This window comes from Haemaphysalis longicornis, unplaced genomic scaffold (assembly GCF_048455015.1).
Source record: "Haemaphysalis longicornis isolate Haplotype H1 unplaced genomic scaffold, Haemaphysalis longicornis Haplotype H1 scaffold_26, whole genome shotgun sequence".
NCBI classification, from domain to species: domain Eukaryota; kingdom Metazoa; phylum Arthropoda; class Arachnida; order Ixodida; family Ixodidae; genus Haemaphysalis; species Haemaphysalis longicornis.
Window position 1 is genome coordinate 2,964,083 of NW_027526319.1, and position 20,928 is coordinate 2,985,010.

Here is a 20,928-nt window from a genome sequence, read left to right on the forward strand (position 1 = left end):
GGGTCCATGAAGACACGCCTGTAGAAAACAGGATTCAAGTTCAAGTAGTTCGGGACGTGCAAGTGTCCGTCAAGACACCCCGCCTTATGAAAAGAGGACCAAAGTTTGGCGTGGAACCGACGCTCGACAATGTCGACAAGGTCGCCCTGGTCCGAGTCGTCGCTGATAAAGCCCCAGAAGACCAGAATGCGCGTATCATAAGAGAAGGGGAGGAATACCGTACACAACACAGAGACGAGAGAACAAGGAAGCAGGGCTTCCGTGCTAGCGTGGGGGAGCTAAAAGAAAACAACCTCAAACTACGCGTTCCTGACAATCAGGGAGCATATGTTGTACTGGATGCATAGTCCTACGGCGAAAGGGCCGATGAGGCTATTGAAAAGAACTTCGTACCCATTGACCCCGTGTAGCTCAAGAAAGCCAAACAGGACATTGTATCATTGCTGACGAAGGAAAACCTCGACAGCCTTTTCGGCAAGGTAAATAGAACAAAGAGCGGATGCTTTCAATGCCGTTACACTCCATAGTATTGGACTCTGGCACCCGCCAGGCACAAGTGTCGAATTTTTTTCCAAGCACTTATCACGAATTGGGGTGAAATATCACTACGTGACCGCCTATTTGGGAGGCGTGCTGTCGTACCTAGGGCGGGATGTTTCAGGCTTTACGGTGGACGTCCAGGATATTTAGTACTCTATAGCCCATGCGAAACTGATGTCTGTACTCTGAGCAACGATTGAGGAACAAGGCGTGGGCGTGATTTCCTTCCAAAATAGAGTTTGAATGACCTGTGACACCTTTGTCGAGCTGCACCACATGTACTTGCAATCTACCGCCGTTTTACATGAAAGACGAAGCTATGTGCAACGAGCGGTGGTATGCATAGGATTTCGTTCGCCCCCTACCTGTCGAACTTATACTTGGCGTAGGAGGACGGCCGCATTCAGGGAAGCCTGAAGGAAAGCCGATTGTGGCCATTTTTTATTATGTTGATGACTGTTTCGTTCTGTGAGCGAATGACCTGGAAAGTGAGTAATGCCTGAAATTATGAAGTGTTCTTAAGACAGCGCCGAGGGACTATCCTCCACACATGCACTACTGAATAATGGCCACATGAGCATTTTGGACGTAGCTTGCGGTTCGACAAGGTGCATATCTGCTTGCGGTACGAGACACGGAGCAGTAAGGGGTTCCGACCCCCGCGACTAGGCACACTCCAAGAACGTGAAGCGAGTGATTAAAACTATGGGTTTGCGCTCCCCTATTGTCCTACGGCATCAGAGGACAACGAGCTTCAACCGGCAGGTAACAAGTCTGCGTAGCGCCGGCTACGTGGAAAGTATACTGGCGGCAGTGAGCGAAAGTCTACTATAGTGTTTGAACGGACGAAAATGCAGCATCTCCACTCCCTGGATGATGGCGAGGGTGCGGAGTACTGAGACTCAAAATGGCATTCAAGTTCCGCCCCTAGTGACATCCGATTTGCGCCCCGACCGTCATTCGATTTGAGCCGGGAGTTGCAGCTTCATTATTCCCGAAATGAAACTGCAACACACGCTTTAAATCGAATTTCACTTGATTTTCTCTTGGTGGTGGCGTGCGCACGGATGGACGCGGAGGGAAATTGGGAGGTCCGAAGGTACTCCGCACATTTACAGATGAGGGAGTAAGCCGTTTGACTCTCGGGTACAAACTCAGGGTTGTAGCTCAATGGGTAAGACAACTGACACTAACTCTGTCTCGTCTATCAGATACAGGCTGGAATCCTGCCGTGCTTGTGTGTCTTTTTTGCGATTGTAAATGCTACGCGCACGGACGCGGACGGACATTGTGCGGTCATTATGTACTGCGCACCTAAACCAAAAGGAGACAAGACGTGCGACGCACGAGAAGGATTATGGTAGAACTCCCCTATGTACATGCTAAATGTACATGTACATGCTATGTACATACTAAAAAAATTGAAGGCAGGCAAGGTGTGTTCTTTGTCAGCAGTGCCCCCAATAACACGTATCAAGTGTGCCAACGCGTAAACAACGAATCAGGAGTGAAGACATGAAACAACAATCATCGAAAAACATATGCCAATGCCAGACTGAAGTCGTATACATCATCCCATTATCATGAGGGAACGTGTACGTAGGATAAACCGGAAGGTGCATTAATGACAAGGCACGCGAACACTCCGTCTCACTCAAGACAACGTCAACCGGGCACCTATCATTTCGTTGCCGAATTTGCCCCAAATGCACCACGTGCATAGACGAGATCGACATCCTTTGGAAGCAACGCAATCGCGTCGCAAGTGACCTTTACGAAGCAGTGGCCGCCAGCAAGAAAGGTGATATGTGCGTCAGCACAGCTTCTGTAGCCCTTACAGAGAAAGAACTGGACCTGTTTAGCGATTATCCTGTTAACTAATCTCGAAAAAAGAGTGTCGCGCAGTGCCAATGGTGGGCAATGTTTCATGTATACTGAGATGATAGCCAACATTGTGTTCGTGTTTCTCTTCCGAAAGAATTGTGGTTTTCGTGCAAGCTGAAATTCAAGTCAGGTCTAGGAACATTATCTTTCGCGTGCTGAAGGATCGCAAGCCTTTTGCGGGATATAAATAAGTCTATGCGTTCATAAATCAAGATAGGTGAACATGTTTGGTAGGAAACATCTGGCGTTATGGAAACTGTAAGTGCGGAAAACATGCACCCTCTTCCAAGAAACCTAGCCATATACAAAGGTATGCTCAGGGGAGAACAACTCAAACATGTCACATTCCAGTAAAGAAATAGGAGGCATCTGTGGCTACCTTATACCCTCAAGATCAGTGCGAGAAGACAGAGAGGGAAGGAAACGAGCTGCTGCATCGGAAGCTCGTTGAAACTGATCAGCACCAAGCACCCGCAACCTTTCACGCCCACGTCATAAAGCACAAAACTGTAGATCGTGTCTGTCTTTCTTGTCCCATAGCGGTTTAGAGCCATTTAACCAAGTCCGGCTGTATTGACTGACCTTCGGTGTTTGGAAAGCATAAACGGTAAAGGCAACTACTCCGTTAAAAACACTCCCTCGGCATTAAAGTAACGCTAACGCGTCGTGCATGTTACAACCTAAACATAGATGTCACTGCAACTTTGTGTTTCTTCTTTGAATACATCGCATTGTATGTGTAGACTATATATGTTTTGCTCCTTTCAGCAAAGTTCCAGTCGCGATAAGCGCCAATTCCGTGCTCTCGTCCTCTGTCCTTGGTGAGTTTGCGGTGTAACAATTCTACCTGAACTTTAGTAATTTTAAAATGAGCAGATACTGTAACAAAAGTCGTAAATTTAAGTAGGGCAAGGATTTAATTGAACACCCCTAGCGCACTAGCATTTATATTGTGCTGTCACTTTTTTTGCTACTACACCGGGTCTCCCAGAATGGGAGTACGTGGGTCAAGGCGGCCTACAGGTACATAGTTGTCATTTTTTTGCTGCAAAATACAGCAGTAACTGAACAACCACTATGTGCTGCAGATCGAGGTACATGTTTTTGTCTGCAAAAAAGCGCAGCCCGACAGGGTTTGTAATGTTGCTTTTTCAATTAGCGAAAGAGAACAAGATTACCTGCTGTCATTTGAGTTTAATTGGGTTTCCAACGTTTTGACGTCGGTACAAATCCTTGAGTATGATTGGCGTTGTGAAATAGTTCTCGAAAGGTCAGTTGGTCTGCAACAGAGCGTGTGTACGAGGGAACTACTGATTACATCCAACCGCAAAAGAATAAAAACCCTGAATAGAGGACGCACCACGACCTGTATCGTTGCTTTACTTTTTCCGGACGTGTCTTCATAAACGAAAACTGTTAGGTTTACGATTTTAATTAAAGTGCATATGCAGAAAACTCGCTTAAGTCACGCGGCTGTCCGGTCAGATTTATTGCACATTTAGAATAATAATGACTTTTTGTCAAATGGCGACGATTCATTAAAATCTGAATGTGCCTCACTCTCACTTCTCGGTAGTGTGCGTTATAACTGACCAAAAAAAAAAGAAAGAAAAACTCCTGTGGGAATTTAAAGCTTACACGGTTCGTTTCTCAGGAAACAACACATCCAAGGGCGCGAGAGCTACGAAGCGCTTGATATTTCAGTTAATAGAAAAAATCATCGAGCCTTTCGTGTTCGTTTAAAGAAGTTTTGATTGACTAACCAATAAACTCCTGCACTCGTTCGAAAAGATTTTGAGCGTCGCTAGCCTTGCAGAAATTCCTAAGTGGCGCTAGGTCGCTATTCAATCAAAGCCACGCGAAAATCTTTGCCATAACCATTTCAACAGTTCACTCCAATGATTAGTGGAGGGTGAGTTGAAGCTGAATAATTTAAACTAAACTAATGCCGAAAATGTCCACATAATGCGACTAATTTTAAATCAATCAAGCCAACCTAAGAGAAATTCTTGGTCTACTCGATGGATGCTAAAATCTACTGTGTATCATTTTGCATAGAATGCACTTTGATGTGAGATTCAATAAAACGGCTGGTACAGGATAAGAAAATATAAAGCACTCTTTCAAATCTAAATCTTAACGACCGATGTATTTATTTTGTTGTTGCTGTCCTTTATTCCTTAATAACTACATGCCCAAACAGAGCGAGCCCGCCATCCTGATGAAAAAGACAGGCTTCCATCCGCAATCACCATTGGTGGTTGGTTTCTTTGAAGCGGAGTGTTTGTTCCTAACTAGGTTGGAATACTTAAATTACCTCAACAGCTATTCCCGTTTGCTTAAAGTCTGATCATAATCATTGCTACCACGTTGAACAGATGACACGCTCATATTACGTCATATATACTAATCATCCAGCAATCGCGAATTGGTAAAGCTGCACGATTCGGATGCGATCAAACTACCTCGCTAGCCCCGAGATTACATGAAACAAAAGTAACTTTCTTCGACGTCACTTCCATGCCAATCTATCCATACCGGTTGACGCCCTGTTAGCGTTGCTTATCTCCAGATACCTTCATGCGAACAAATATTCCGTCACTAACCCCCCTCTACCATTGTACCTCATCGCAAAGTAGTTCTGATCAACACTGCAGCCACTGTATTTGGTGCCTGCGTTATTTTTGCACGCAAAATTAACATTTTTCAAACTGTAATTGGGTTCACGCAAGTATTGGCGGTACAACTATCGGCATTTAGCACCACTATCATCATCATCTGCATCGTTTCACAATCACGTTCAGCTGTTCCTGGCCAGCGTCAGCCGTGCCTCGTGCCACCAGAGTTCGATCACGACTGCGCTGAAGGGGCGGTCGCATGTCTACGCCACTCTTTAAGTTCTGGCCAGTCCTTACGCACATGAATACATGGAGCAGGCCACAGCGCATCACCGAGTCCACGGCTCCTTTCCTACGCGCACAATTGATGGACACCTTTTCCAAAGCTACTGAATTATCAGCAACCTAATAAATGAGTCCGACCAAGCGATTGCGCAGAACGTTTGTTCCGTTTTCCTAAGTATCTTGGCGAGAGAACGAGAAGGTGACAAAGACACATCTCAAGTGTACCTGATGTTTTTAAAGAGGGAAGCTTACTCAAATAAAGGAAAATATATTTAGGCACACAGAAAACTCGAGAAACGCGTTTGCTGTAAACAATGAAGGGTCAGCGTGAAATAAATGCGACACTACCAGGCTCCTGGACCATACCCTGTACCCGAAGTCAGCATACCGAAAAAAAAACGATTTTACCGCTACAGGAAGCTGTATTAGTTGGACACAAACCAAGTACGCATTTTTTTCAATATGTAGTGTTCCACCTAACCTACAAAACAAGGTGCAATATACACAACTTTGTTTCCAAAGTTTGTTCAGAGAATACTAAATAAATACAATACATATTTGCTATACCTAACGTTTCGGGAAACATAATCGCTGTAATCACTGGTGATAGTAAATATTGGGGGGGGGGGTCATACCGGTTGATTAGTACTGATGCCAAAATAGTTGCGAACTCGTTCCCGATGTATAGAAGCGCTACAAATATTTGCAAGTAGTGTCAATATTTTTTGCAACTGGAAGTCCTTGGGGTATCAAAAATTATTTATTACAAAACACATCCAATTCGGAAATTGCTAATTTCTTTGTTATTATTTGCATTTCAGATGTTTTGGTGTACCAGTCTGACACCTTTGGCTGCAGATCTCAACAACTGCGAACAGAAAGGTATACTGTTAACGTTCGCTTTCTGCCGATATTTCCATTTATATGGTAATGTGAAATAAAGTATAAGGATGGTAACGCGAGTTTGCTGCTTTGTTAACTTGAAGCTACGTTTACGTATGACTAATATATTGTACTAACTGTGACATAGAATTGCATACTTAAAAACCTCCTGAAAGCGACAGAAGTATGTTTATATCACTCCCCTTTCAGCATTCTCTACCTGCCTCTGTATAATGCCACGTGAAAAGACAATAAAACCCGCGGACAGTTCATAGAGGTCGCCTGCGGGAGAGAGAATGCTCAAAAAAGTAATTACTGCGGCATGAATCCACAATTCTTTTTCTGTTTTCGACGTTCCGCAGAGCTTTGCCTCGCCGGCTGTTCACCCCACTAGCACAGGCCGTTCATGCGAACTTACATTCAGATCACTGGCCACTTCGATCGCATGTCAACATCAAAACCCAATTTAATATTCAGATTAAGGTCATTTATGCGGACTGTTTTGAAAATGTGTCCATCACAACAGATCACCAACCTCAGCCTCACCTCAGACTCACACTTAAACCAAAATGGAATTTATCGTGCACCACAAATTCTTAAATTCATTCTCAGTCAAAATGTTTAACAGATATTTAGGTTTTCTTTTGGACCAGCGACGTGCTTAAAGTACGTATAAGGACACCAATTAGGCTGCAACAAAATTTCGTAGAAATTGATACTTGGGCTTCAACAGTACTTTTTCGGGGTCACTTTTCTTCCGTCTTGAAGACTGAGTGGAAGACAGATATGTAGAAAGTATTATACTCTATTCAAACTTTCCTTCATATTATATTGTATGTTCCACAACGGTCGAGTTCTCTAATTGCGCCATTTTGCTACAGTGCATCGAAGGAGTTGAAATATACATGGTGAAGTTGGCGTGTATTGTTTAAGAGAAAGAAAACTACATTGAAAAAAAGCGTGGGATTCAGGCTGCTTTAAGCAATAGAAAATGCTGTACAGGCGAGTTCATTCGTTCAACAATTATCAAGGAAGGATGAGTTGCGGTTGGCGGTCGTCCTCTCGTCAATGCAGGGTGACTTGACGCACCAGGTACATTTGAAGTTTACGTTATGGTTTTACTGGGAAACAGTTTTGCGAAATGTAGCTTAAGAAACAAATGGCAGATATAGAGAAATGTTTAAGCGTGGATGGCGCTAAAAAGCGCGCAAGAATAACGGACAATGAAGAAAAAAGTGATCTGTTCATTGACAGCTGAAATTTTCAACGAAGCAAATATAGAGCATACATTATCGTTGAACAGGATGCAGCAGGGAACAAAAAACCCTTCTAAACCAACAATAAGGGTGATGTTCTGCCTTTAAAGTGGGCATGACAGGAACCATAAATAGAAAGCTACTCATTGACAGCTTAGAGAGAGAGAATAGTCTTTAATGATGCTGGTGAGGTTAGGCTCGTCAAGGCGCCTAGCTTGCTAGACCAGACGTATGAAAAAATGAAATCGATGAAGAGATGATGGTTATTACTGTGATGAAGATGATGCGCTCATTCAAGAAGTCGTGTTTATAGTTTGATAAATTCCTGCGTTTCGCAGGAAGGACAATACAGCTTTTGTCGCTTGAGATGCTCGTTTAGAGTTCGACCAAAGGCCTGGCATGTCACTTAGAGTTATTCCTCTAGAAAGCGGAAGACCCAAGCACACTAAAAGAGACATCCTAGCTGCACTATACCGCTTACACTCAATACGTGTTTCAAGTCCTCGCACACGTCACAAAAAAATTCACAGCATATCCACGGGGTGAATGATGATGAGTGGGCGAAGCTCCTGAGGGGAAATCATCGGTAAAACCGTGACTCTTCAGAGAAAGTTCGCCCAATATATGTTTGTCCGAACGTAACGTCTAGAAAGTCTCGCTTAAACCGCGCGTCGGCACCTTGGGGCTGAGCTCGCCTGATGCGTTTTGCAGACGCCTCACGAGCTCTCACTGCATCGGGGTCTGCCTGCCGATACGCGTGCTTTCTCGCCGCTTCCCGTTCTCTGACGTTTTGGAGATCCTCTTCGCGCCGCAGCCGTGCCGCTTCGCGTACGGCAGGGTCCTCGCGCCGTTGCCGTGACGCTTGGGCCTCTCGTTCTCGAACGCTGGGATCTTGGCGGCGTCGTCGCGCAGCCAGACTTCACGCTTCGGCCTCCCGCTCTCGTACGGCAGGATCTTGGCGGCGGCGTCGCGCAGCTTCACGGAGCGCTTCTGCCTCGCGGGCTCGCACATCTGCAGCCTTATCCATCGGGCGACTCCGAGCGCGCGCCAACAGCGAACGGATTTTATTACAACGCTCCCCGCCATCTAGTAAACAATCCAAGAACTAAACTAAAGGTAGCCACGCCATCTAGTAAACCATCCAAGCGCATCTTTTCATCATATACAAGTACCGCCATCTAGTAAACAATCCAAGAACTAAACTAGAGGTAGCCACACCATCTAATAAACAATCCAAGAACTAAACTAGAGGTGGCTACATACATACGTCGAGGATGGACAGACCCACGCCCTAAGGAGCTTCGCCTTTAAAAGTGCACAAGGGGAAGTGGCCTGTTTCATCTTGAATCGAAAATAACTTCGGTATGCGACATTTAGCCGCACGTGGTGAAGAACCGCTTCCTCATGCTTGAAAAGTCTGCCAGGCATCCTGAAGGTCCCGTGCGGGTCTATGGAGTGACGCGGCGCGTAATTTTGCGGCGCAGCAGCACACATAGATCGCTGAAATCTCCAGGCCGCCTTGAACGCACGGGCAGAAGCATATTTTCTGGAGAACTGTATCGGTATCATTGGACCATGCAGATCATGCGCTATTGATGCCGCAGTGTCCTTCTTGACGTTCCCAGTTATACCGCAGTGGGCAGGAATCCATTAAAGCTCTACATGATGGTGTGTATTTAGTGCTTGCAAGTGCAACGTATGGACGTCGAAAACAAGCCGATGTTTTGGGTACGATTTTAAGCACTGAAGGGCCGCACGAGAATCGGGGAAGATTTCCCACTGACGCGCTGGTTGCTCGATGATGTACGCGAAAGCAGCATGCAGAGCGGCAAGTTCAGCTTCGAGTAGGCCTTCGTAAGCTATTTAGAACTATTTATTAGTTCTCTGAATAGAGAGAAGTAGAGAGAAGTGTGGGGGCAAGAAACCATAGGAAAAGCAAAGTTCAATTTCTTGATCAGTCAGCCGAACCAAGGGAAGGCGTAATATTTTATAACACGCCCCTAGTCCCTGGTCCGTAGTCGTATCTCTTCGCGTAAACACCTCTCATTTTCACTTTTTTGGACTGCACGCATAGTGGGCAACGCAGTGAGTAGTGCGTTTGAGTGCCTTTTTGGAATATACTCCCATGCTTGATGATCTGCACATGAGGGATTTTCTTCTTTCAGTAGCATTTTTCTTTAATGTCGGGGACGCCGGACACAGCTCCTACATAGCACGTCTTTCAGTCATCTACGCCAGAAGAAGCTGTGTATTTCCTGCCATTCTCAGCCTCTTTAACTGCCTAGTAAGCTTTTTTCAAAGCGCAGTTAGATTGTTCGGAAAGTAGAGCTCGATGGAGAAGTTTGGGGGGGACAGACATTACCACTTAAATCACACGTAGGACCCAGAGGTGAGAATATACAGATTAGCTTATGATACCTCTCCGGTGTGTTTGCTGAGTTCGCCCGGATGCCGAACAGCAATCATGCTTTTGCCCTCTTCAATCCTTTCGCAGCACTTTTAATTCCGTTAGTAACAATCCGACATTTTTTCATTGACTGGTGAGAGAAAGCGACGAGGTGGTCCCCTTTGTTTCAAGAACTTCGAACGAGAGCCGTATCACATGGCTCTTTTGTCGACGTAATGTTCCCTAGACAACCCGCATTTGATTTTAAAGACAAAAACTTTGCGCCTGGTGCTCTTGGATCTCAAGGACACAAGCTTCCGTGATTTGTGGTGACTTCCCGCGCATAGAGTTGTCAAGGGTCTGCTGCAAGGAGCAACTTCCGGCATACCACGCAAGGACAGGTCCGCCCATTAATTAACACCACCACCGATCAACCAGTGATTGCAACGCCGCCTTTAACGTTTTAAGTGCCGAACCAAGGATATCGCCACGGCGTTACGGTGTCGCGTGTCACGGTCCGTTCGCTCCAGCGTTACCCAGAGGCTTCAAAAGCCAAGTCGTTTATATAGTCATAAGCGCTCGAAACTCGTGAACCGCTGGCGCTTAGCAGTGGGGCAGCTCGGCTATGCCAGGATATATGTAGCTTGGGCTAAGGTTCAGCTGGTTATTCCTAGGTTTACTGGTTGTCAAGAATTAGCTTACTAGCCTGATTACTGCGGCTTATCATCAAATCCAAATCCAATCCAAGTTCAATGTAAATCCATTCCAAATACAATCGAAACCCAATCCATTCGAATATAAAACCAATCCAATCCAATGCAATCCAAACCAATCCACGCGCTTGCGCAGCACGGGTGTCCATTAGCAACGCGAAACTGGCCAACCTCGGCCAGTGCCCCCAATCCAATCAAATCGAATCGAAGTAACGCTGTCGTTCGAGGCGTACCCCAGAGGCTTCGAAAGCCAAGTGGTTTATATAATCATAAGCGTTCAAAACTCATGAAACGCTGGCGCTTGTCATACATCTTCCGGTTATTTAGCGCAAAGAATACTATAGGTACATTGAGGACAAATATACGGAATTAACCAGTAGCGCCTGCGTTCCTTCAGTGAAGGACGCCCGTTTGGCTGGTTTTAAAGATGATAGTCTTTCTTGGGTTACGTAAACCCAGAAATTTTGGTCTGTCTGTATGTCTGCTTGTCTGTGACTCGATTCAGCCACGCGGCCAAAGTAAAACAAAGCCTGCGCATTAGTCTTATATAGTCACAGCTAAATATACCCATCTAAGTCCGGTATAATGTTCATACTTGTCAACATTGTTTAAGAAGAAAAAGACATTACGCAAATATAAGACCACAAATAATAAAGAAGAGATGTTTGCAGTGTTCTTTTTTAAAAAGTAATGCATGCTTGACTTCCGCGAAATTAAATATTTTATCAACTGCAGAAAAAAAAATCACTCCATCATGGCCTGCTGTCTCCCGCGCCACTACAGATTGTGGCGCCATTTTAAGAAATCAACCGGCAACAGTTACGAAAGGTTCCACTAGATAGCTTCCACGTTCTGCTTGGAACTCACGTGGAGTAGGACAACGTGGTTCTATAAACGTTGAAGTAGGGCGCCTGGATTCACGGGCGTTTCCGCCGTACGGCAGCGTTAGCATCGAGACACCCGGCCTGGAGCCGTGGAACGCTGTAAGTATAAATTGATTTAGGCAAACCTTTCGCGTCTTTAGCTTTGGAGGAGCGCCACACAAGAGGAACAACATAAGAGGTGAGCGGGAAAGTGGAGGGAGGCATTTACTTCGCCAAAGTCAGTAAAGACAATCGTCTTTTGTCGACATGGGCAACGAAAGGAGCAGATACGCGGCCTGGCAGTGCAACGCCGGTACTTGGGGGGGAAAAAGCACAAAGAGAACAGAACTCCCGCTGGCGCAGTTTCAGGCAGGGGACGCGGGAGCACAGCGAAGGCGGGAAATATGAATTGCATGGGTAGGTTGCAGCAAGCGGATAATCGTGGTGCAGCCCATTAGGACGAATCACTGCTCTGCACTTCCAACAGCTTTCCCATTGAGTCGAACGGCTTTAATTTTTTACGTAACAGAGACGATAGAGGAGAAGCGAGGTGTGCAAAGTTTCACACAAACCGACTGACGAAAAAACTGCGTAGATCGCGCACGGACTTTGGCTGCTTAAACTGACTTACGACATTAATCTTTGGAGATCAGGTCTAATGCTATCTTTGTCGACTATATGACCCAACACTAAAATCTGGCGCTCGCCGAAGCGGCTTTTTTTCCGAATTTAGCACAAGGTCGGCTTTTTGCAGGCAGTTCAGGACCCTGTCAAGGCAGGTGTTGTGCTCTTCGAAAGTGCGTCCAAAAATTACTACGTCGTCGAGGTAGCACAAAAAAATCTACCACATTAAAACGCGCAAAATTGTGTCCATCGACCTTTCAGTATGTAGCTGGGGCGTTAAAAGGCCAAACGGCATGAAGTTAACTAAAATAGCCCGTGAGGAGTCACAAAAGCCGTCTTCTTTTATTGACTGGATCCATCAGAATTTTCCAGTAACCAGATCTGCAGTCTAGTGATGAAAAGTAGGAGGCTGAGAGAAGACAGTCTGTGACATCGTCTATGCGAGGAAGGGGGTACACGTCCTTCTTTGCAATTGAGTTCAGGTGTCTGTAGTCAACACTGAATCGCCACGAACCACCCTTCCTCACCATATTTACCGGCTCTGCCGAATGACTAGCTAATTCCTGTACCACTCCCTTTTGTAGCATCTCGTTGACATGGTCTGTGATGACCTTCCTCTCACCAGGAGAAACCCGTTATTGTTTTTGCCGGAGAGGGCGGGCTGCTGCGGTGCCTATGCTGTCGAACGTGCGAGGAGGCGGGATTTGGGTCTTGGTGCCGGGTCTGGCGGAAACGTCAAACACAGTCACATGTCTCGAAAGGACATTGGTTAACACTCCCTCTTGGCAGAAGACAGACCTGTGTTTATCATCTTCAAAAGCAGTTCGCCACACGTAGCGCAGTCACCCTTGGAATCGCAATTTTCGTCACTCACTGCTGCCAGTGATGCTCTCATATGCTTTCAAACAGCGCAAACTGCATCCATAGCAGCAGAACGCTACTAGCTGCTGAGAAGTTGACTGCGCATAATGAACCGCGCCAACCCGGTGCGAAGCTTAAACAATGCCGCAACAGAAAATCCTTCTTGACGCAGTTTGGCATAATGTGTTCAATCATTTCACAAAAGGAAGGCTCCACAGCACTGCACACCATCACAGGTACAAATGATGGTGATCGAGGAGGAAGAACCATGTCAACCGAAACAACCAAAGCATGTTCGCCCGAACGCGAAGATCCTTCGGCAAGTGCAGAGCAAAGAATACTGCTTACAGAGAGCTCGCCAGTCTCAAAATCTAACTTAGTACCACATTCTTGCAGGAAGCCTGTAACGAGAATAACTTTGCGTGTAGGCTTCCGAAGTACCACAAATTCTTTATTGAAGCATTTGCTCCCTAAAGACACATCCACTGTAAAAGTCCCAATGGTGCACAATGGTTCACCACATACACCTCAAAATGTGGCACCGTGATCCCAGCTGAAATCGCTTCAGTCCCAAGGTTGTCTTTAAAGGCCTTACTCCCAACAGAAATTGTTGCCCAAGTGTAAACCAAAGCCACCGCTTGAACGCCATCAATGAAAACTTCAATCTTATTTTTGACCATATAATCGGGCAGAGGTATATTTCGTAAAGGCTGTCCGGCAAACGCACCTCCATCGGCCACGCCGGCTAGTTTTTCGGCGGTGGTGACTTTGGACGGAGTCGAGGCGATGGACACTGGCACTGATGTAGAGGCGATGGAGCCGAACTTCTGTCCGAAGTGGGGGAACCATTGCGTAGACCGGTGGGCTCTTTGTTACGTGTTGACAACAGTGGTGGAGCCCATCAAGTCTAGGGTTGAGGTTATTGGGGAGAGGAAAGATTAACGTGGGATCGTCGTTGGGTCCCTGGCGAGGATGGCGACAAAACCGTGAAATATGGCCGACTACTACACATGGATAGCAGGTGGGGGGCTCCCAACGAGAATACTGCTGTAAGGGCGAGAATTGCCTTCTGGGAAAACTCGGGCGATGGTACTCTTCCGGGTAGTAGGCGCCCTGTGGACTATGAAAATCACGATGAAAATCTCCCCGTAGCTGGTTGTATGCGCCACAGTGTACATGCCCCTTCGCTGGTAGTCGTCCACGTCAGCAACGTTGACCGACGGCTGTGAGGAGTCAAAATGTGTCGTGGGTTAGCAACAAGTAGGTGACGTGTCGCGCAGAGAGCTTCCGTGGCGAGAGGGTTTACAGCAACGAGTGACGTCGCTATGGTGAAGGAGCTCCTCGAGAACGATTTGTTGGATAATCGCAGACAGGTCGACAGACGAGCTGACGTCCACGCTGGCCACTATTGTGATGTTGGCCAGTCGGCCAAACTTAGGCGTAAACCGACTCGTCCTCAAAGCTTAAAACGTATGGCAGTGGCTAATTACATCGGCGACCATATTTAAGTTGTCCTTACCAATAAAAAAATTATATACGTCTTCGGCGTTGCCCTTGAGTACATTCCGAACTCTGCATCTTCTGGCATGCTGGCGCTGACTATCCGGCATAACCATGGGATTTCCTCAATGTAAGTTGTGGATGTTTCCCCGGGCACTTGCACTCTCTGGAGAAGCGTCTGCTCGGCTCTCTTCTTCTTCCATATCGAGTCACCAAATCCCTTCCGAATTTCTTCAGCAAACCGATCCCATGTAGCAAACGCTGCCTCGTGGTTTTCAAATCATGTCAGCCCTTTCTCGTCCACGTAGAATTAGACGTTCGCGCGTCGTGCCACAGCTTCGCAGCGGTTATATTTATTCACCCTTTCATAATGAGCGAACCATGCATCCACGTCTTCTCCGGCATTCCCTGAAAATGACCGCGGCTCCTAATGCGGCTGCCAGCTGCCCGTCAGTGGTGTCTCGGAACTGCCTACATGCGGAGCTATCGTTTCTTGTATGGGCGGGAGGCCAGCAACGCGACGGCTTCGGCGGAGATCCAGGGACTATGTTCTCCGCGGCGTCGTACCCCGCACCTCTCACCAAAACTGTTACCATGACGTTGAGACGTTTTGGGGTGAGCTCAGGGCTTATTAACAAAGCCTGGGTAGGAACCGGCGCTGAGCGTGGTGTCCGAGCCGTGAATACCCAAAAAGCACCTCTTTCTCTTCTTCGTCGCCACGGTGTTTCCGCCGGCGGGATTTGCCAGTGACAAGTCAAAGCCACTTACCGCGCATATATATATATATATATATAGTTATAAGACAGAAATAATGGTTGGCAGTCAAGAAAACCTCTTAAAGCAAAGGGGAGAATGTGGTAGGTCATTAAAACAGATAAAGAATATGGATAGACAAAAAGAAAGTGGAGAAAAATGCCTGCCGGGTGGGATCTGCACCGACAACCTCCGGAGCTTATATATATATATATATATATATATATATATATATATATATATATATATATATATATATATATATTTATAAATATATATATATGTGTGTGTGTATATATATACATATTTATATATATATACCAGGAGTTGTAATAGATAGCCTGATGTTTGTTTTATATTGATATGCATTTATCTTTGTATTTATATTTGGGGGCAAAAGTACTGCTGCATGCCTGCGAGATCTTTTTGGTGACGCAAAGGAAATTTTACAAATTCACATTCATATTTTAACAACAAGCTTGGAACCTGTATGACGTCAAAGTTATCTTGATAACTTAACTTAACTTGATAATCAGGCTTCCTCTTGGGCTTTCCTCTGGTTTATTCCCTCAACTGCACGCCCACTGTGCAGTTGGCAGGTAGCAAACCAAGTTCTCTATGCGTCAAAAAAGTCAATAACCTAAATGCACACGGTCAGAATTTCCTAATGTAGTTTACATTGGATGCCTGAGAGAAAAAGAGCGTTACACAAATTACTAGTGCTGAGCTCAGCCGTTACTGTCTTTCTGTATACGAGATTCCTAATAGCTCTGCCTTCCAGGTTGTTGATCCAAAGAGAACAGGCTGCTCGTTTCAAACGAAAACCGGGTGACAGTTAGGGTCACCGGACTCCGTTCTAATCAATTACCCTCGTCTGGGGCAGCTTGCTCATGTATAAAAACAAGTGCTCAGCCACAGAAGCTCTATCCTATCACCAGGGTGTATCGCGGAGAGCCTTCACCGGGTAAGCACGATTGTATAACAATATTAGAACTGCATATTGAATCATTCTTGTTGAAAACCAGAATAAATTATGATTCTGGCTAATTGAGCAGTATTGGTTTAGATTACACCAGCGTTCGAGTCTTTTAATGATTTTTTGTGGTGTTGAACCAACTTCATTTTTTTGGCTTTAAACGGCGCTTCAAACCCGTGTATTCCGAAAGCAGCGCACTGTTGTTCGCACTCCATCTCTTCCTCTTGGGCTGTCCTCTGGTTTATTCCCTCAACTGCACGCCCACTGCGCAGTTGGCAGGTAGCAAACCAAGTTCTCTATCTGGTTAACCTCCCAGCCTTTCCGTACAGTCTTCTCCACCTCCTACGTCCCACACAATTGTGTTGGCGGTGTTCGACCACTGCTGAAACACGTTTTCCGGAAGTGCTTTTACTGTGAAATGGCATTACTTGAAAGCCTTTCGGGTTCACGTGCAGTTCAACGCATCAAATTGCATGAAATAATTTGACTATCGCAAGATTTTAATGGCCTTGACTGCTGGCAGCCGCTATCATTAGGGAGCCGCGTGGAAATTTTCTCTATACATTCTTTTGCGGCTAACTTGAATGATAGCAGGAGAAAACATTTACTTTAATCTGCAATCTGTAATAGCTGTCCCAGGTTCCATCACAGAAAAAAGCTCAGGTTTTCGGCCGTTAAGCTGTTTCCACTGATTCTGAAAGCATAGCTGTCCCCCCAATAAGCCTAAAGTAGGGTATATGAAATAGGATGGAATAATTATGCTGAGTAGCGCTTCTCTAGAAACTGTTTATAGATTTTTAGATTCAAGTATAGAGCGAGCATTTATTCAAGGTGTTTATACTTTTCCTTTTTTGAAGATATCCTTTTTTTGCAGATATCCAAGCCATGGCGAAATATACAGGAGCAGTAATCACCATTCTAGCATTTGGTAAGAGCATCAGGCTTTTTAAAACATTTCGTAGCCAGTTTACACGCATCATGCCGGTGTGTTGGCTTTGTAATGTTTCCTTTTTTGGTAGCGATTTCGAAGTGTAAATTATTTATAGAAAAATATTCTGTCAGAGTATTTGGCCAGAAGCGAGCACACACGCAGCCAGTTTATTCTACGCATGCGCCTCAGGTTCCCGCGGAAGATTTTTTAGCGTGCACAGAACCACGGGATTTTCCTTTTCCGCAGCGATATGAAGCTCTGCTTTTGGATACTTCAAGCGAGCTTTGTTAGCAGCGGAGCCATATCTGCTGAAGGGTGAACATGTCACTCTGGCTGATAGGCGAAAGTTAGAAATGCGTTAGGTTAGTCGATACGAGCTGGTCTACGTAAACAAAGATAATCCCTTGAAGAAAAGGAGATAGCAAATCCCCGAACATGTGATTTCTCAAGCAAGCACTTGAACAGTTACTAGTGAGTTTAATGGCGGGTAAACTAAACCTTATACTGTTGATCAGAGGAATGCACTTGGAAGTGGCCTACGATGAAAACGGCGGCTTCTGGATTTTAAAACACGAAACACATTTTTAAAGCTCAGCAAAAAACTTTGTTCTTGTTGCCACCGAACTGGCTTGTGTACTCGCGCTTGAAAAGAAAGCACTGAATTTTGCAGAAAACTATTCTGTATTGAAAATTGATAGTGGTGCATTTGTTTCATGAGATCCTAGATTTACGGTGGCTTCTGCCTAAATTTCATCATAAACTTGACCTTAGTAAGGACGTCAGCACGTCTTTTTCTCTGCGTAAACTTGAATCTCCGTTCAAAGAGGCCATGTTCAAGAAATGACAAAAAAATTCCTATGACAAGCCTAGCCCTTAATTTCTTGGAGGCCGTTTGTTTAGTGATGCGGCCAAGTGACAAGGCTATCTCTGGCCTTAACTGAAAAAAGTAACTTGCCTCGACTTAAGCCCGACCAGACGTTGACCATACAGTGAGGCCCGCTGAAAAGGGTGTACATGTAGAGTTTACATGTAGATTGGTTTACCTCCTCAACAATGACTTCAGCCTCACGGCCTAATTATCTTCCGTCGAAACTAGCCTTTATCATTATATCAAGAACATATATCAGCGGCCTGTCTTAGTTTCCACTAAATTGGTTACTTTTGGGCGTGTACACCCGCAATCCCACACAAATATCAGTCACTTACTAAGAGCTTCTTAGCACAGATATGGCAAAAACTTCAGTTCTGCTGAGCATGTTAGAGGGAGAGCATGAGTGAGATGGAGAACGCCCGAGGAGAAGCTTAAAGCAAAGGAAAGCGAAACGTAGTCAAACTAAAACAAAGAGCTTTCGTGGTTGAACAAATGCACAGTCTTGCGAGGAATTTAGAAATGTTTTTGGTCCCGGGCCTCACATTTGCGAATGAAATACTCTACATAAAATCAGACACACCCAACGCGGCGGCTAAGTGGCTATGGCGTTGTGTTGCTGAGCACGAGGATGCGGGTTTGATTCCCGGCTGTGGCGGCTGCTTTTCTGATGGAGGCGTATAGCAAAAACGCCTGTGTGTGCGAGGTTTCGGCGCACGTTAAAGATCCGCAGGAGGTCAATATTAATCCGGAGCCCTCCACTACCCCCTGCGTTGCGTCCGCGCGTTTAACCCTACAATCACTCAGTCAATTAGACGTGCTTAAGTAAACCAGGAAACGCGACGCACCGTTCGGATTTTGGCGCGTGTAGTAAACAACTACGGAATAAATGGACAGAGATAGGAGCTTCTCGCCGATTGAAGACTCGGATTCTCAGAGTAAGATGTCTGGTGAGTGGAAATTGGGGTTAAGAACAGTCATTTTACGTAAACGAACAACTAAAGTGCCTAGATACGGCTACATGAAATGCCTGGACTCGCAGTGGCTAAGGACTAGCAGGCAAACGATGAAATAAAAAAGATATTTGCAGAAGCTTACACAGCCAACGTAACCAGAAAAGAGGCAAAGCAGACAGCGATGAATATATGGAGGCAAAAATGGAATAAAAAACGTGGCAAGAGAGGCACAGTGCAGAGATATATGTTTTCTTAAAGAAAAATACCTTTTTAATCCCAGGGCAGCACTATGCTCTCTGAGACTCTGCAAAGTCTGTGCAAAATGAAAAACAAAGGACCAAGTGCCCGAACAAGATAGTTTGTAGACGTATACAGCGACCGTGAAAGTGACTAGTTAAGTAGAAGCTTAAAAAAGGAAAACAACAAAAACCAGCCAAGGACTTCTAGGCGCTCCAATGAAGGTGTGAAAATCTTTATTTTATACAAATTTTTTTGGTTGACAAAAAAGCGCCACCTATTTTTACATTTGCGAGAAATTTATTCACGCGTGGCCATGTTGAACCCTCGTTTCTTTTCAGTGCTGACTGTGCTTGCTGTATTCGGAGGAGTCGCCCTGGCGGAGCCCATGAGCGGTTCAAGAGACGACTTTGACCCTAATGAAAGCAGGACAATGAAGACTAAGCCTGTTCATAAGTAAATAATAAAGCACCGGAAGGTCCTTTATTACACCAGACCTCAGCGTTATTCCCAACACGTACCAGAAGTGAGTTCTCTTAAGAAACAACACTGCTAAAACTCCTAACGTTATTCTCTGGGCACCAGTGTTGCCGCAGCAGCAGCAGTAAGCGAACCCGGTGAGGCCTCTAAACAGGTGTGCAACCTTGGGGAGACACCCTCAATTGCAGCCGCTGAGGTCCAGGCAATAAAAACGGTTTGCTATGAATACTTTTTACACCAGGAATTACTGTGTGCACTTAGGTCGCACCTGCACCAGCAATGCTAATGTACTCCAAGACCCAGCGCGGAACGTCTGCTCAGATCCACGAAGCACTGCATCGACATGTTTAGTACCAAGCTATAGCAGGAGCAAAAGATAGTGGTTCAATTACTAAGGGTGCCGGGTAATTCAGGGCACCCAGGTAGTGAAGTCGCCCATGACATGGTGTGCGGGGCTTGTAATATACACCACCTGGAGTAGGCGGCCCTCCATTTCAAAAGACCTCAGAAGAACTCCAGTAACGGCGAATCGACGGTCGATCGCACTTCACAAGCACACCACCCCTTGACGAACTTCTCCCTGCAGGGTTGCTCTTAGGCGCTGAAGCTGTAATTGATAAGGCCGGGACAGACTCTGCACTTAGTCCGGACGTTTTAGGCAAACTGCAGCACCGAAGCAATACTGCATCGTCTTCCCTGAAACCAGCCCCTCCTACCCCCCTATCCCCCCTCGCCGAAGTCATTTACACGTTAAGCCGAATGAATTCTCACCTCGTGATTGGCCACCTTCTCTGGGATTGCGATGACTTCCGTTACGTTCGGCAGAGGGACCTTCCAGATGGTGTGACCTCCTCAGGGAAATGGACAGCCCTAGCGACAAGAAAATGACTTTGGTTTTGCAGTATGGCACTTCGCTTGCGAGCCCACCATAGGTACTTCGCTTTCCTCTCTTCCAAGCTTCCCGTTAGCTAAGCGCTACCTCAATCTCAATAAATACTTTCTTCCTCGTACTCAACCTCCGGCTCCAAGCACCAAACGTGGGCACGTTTTTCTTCAAAATAAGTAGTTTCCAATCCAGCCGTATGGAGTGATAAGTTTACATAGTTGTATTAGGCAAACGAAAACGTTGAACGCCGCCTGAAAGTTTCTGTTATAAGTGAGCGGTTTCGGGGAATAGCGTGTATATTGTTGGCATAATTGTGGATTCCTACTTAGGGCAAAAGTACGTGCAAATGGGTTGCTTTTTTGAAGCATGCACGCCATGTTATTTATACATGCACGCCGACTGGTGATGTTTAGAAAGCGTTGGAAGTAG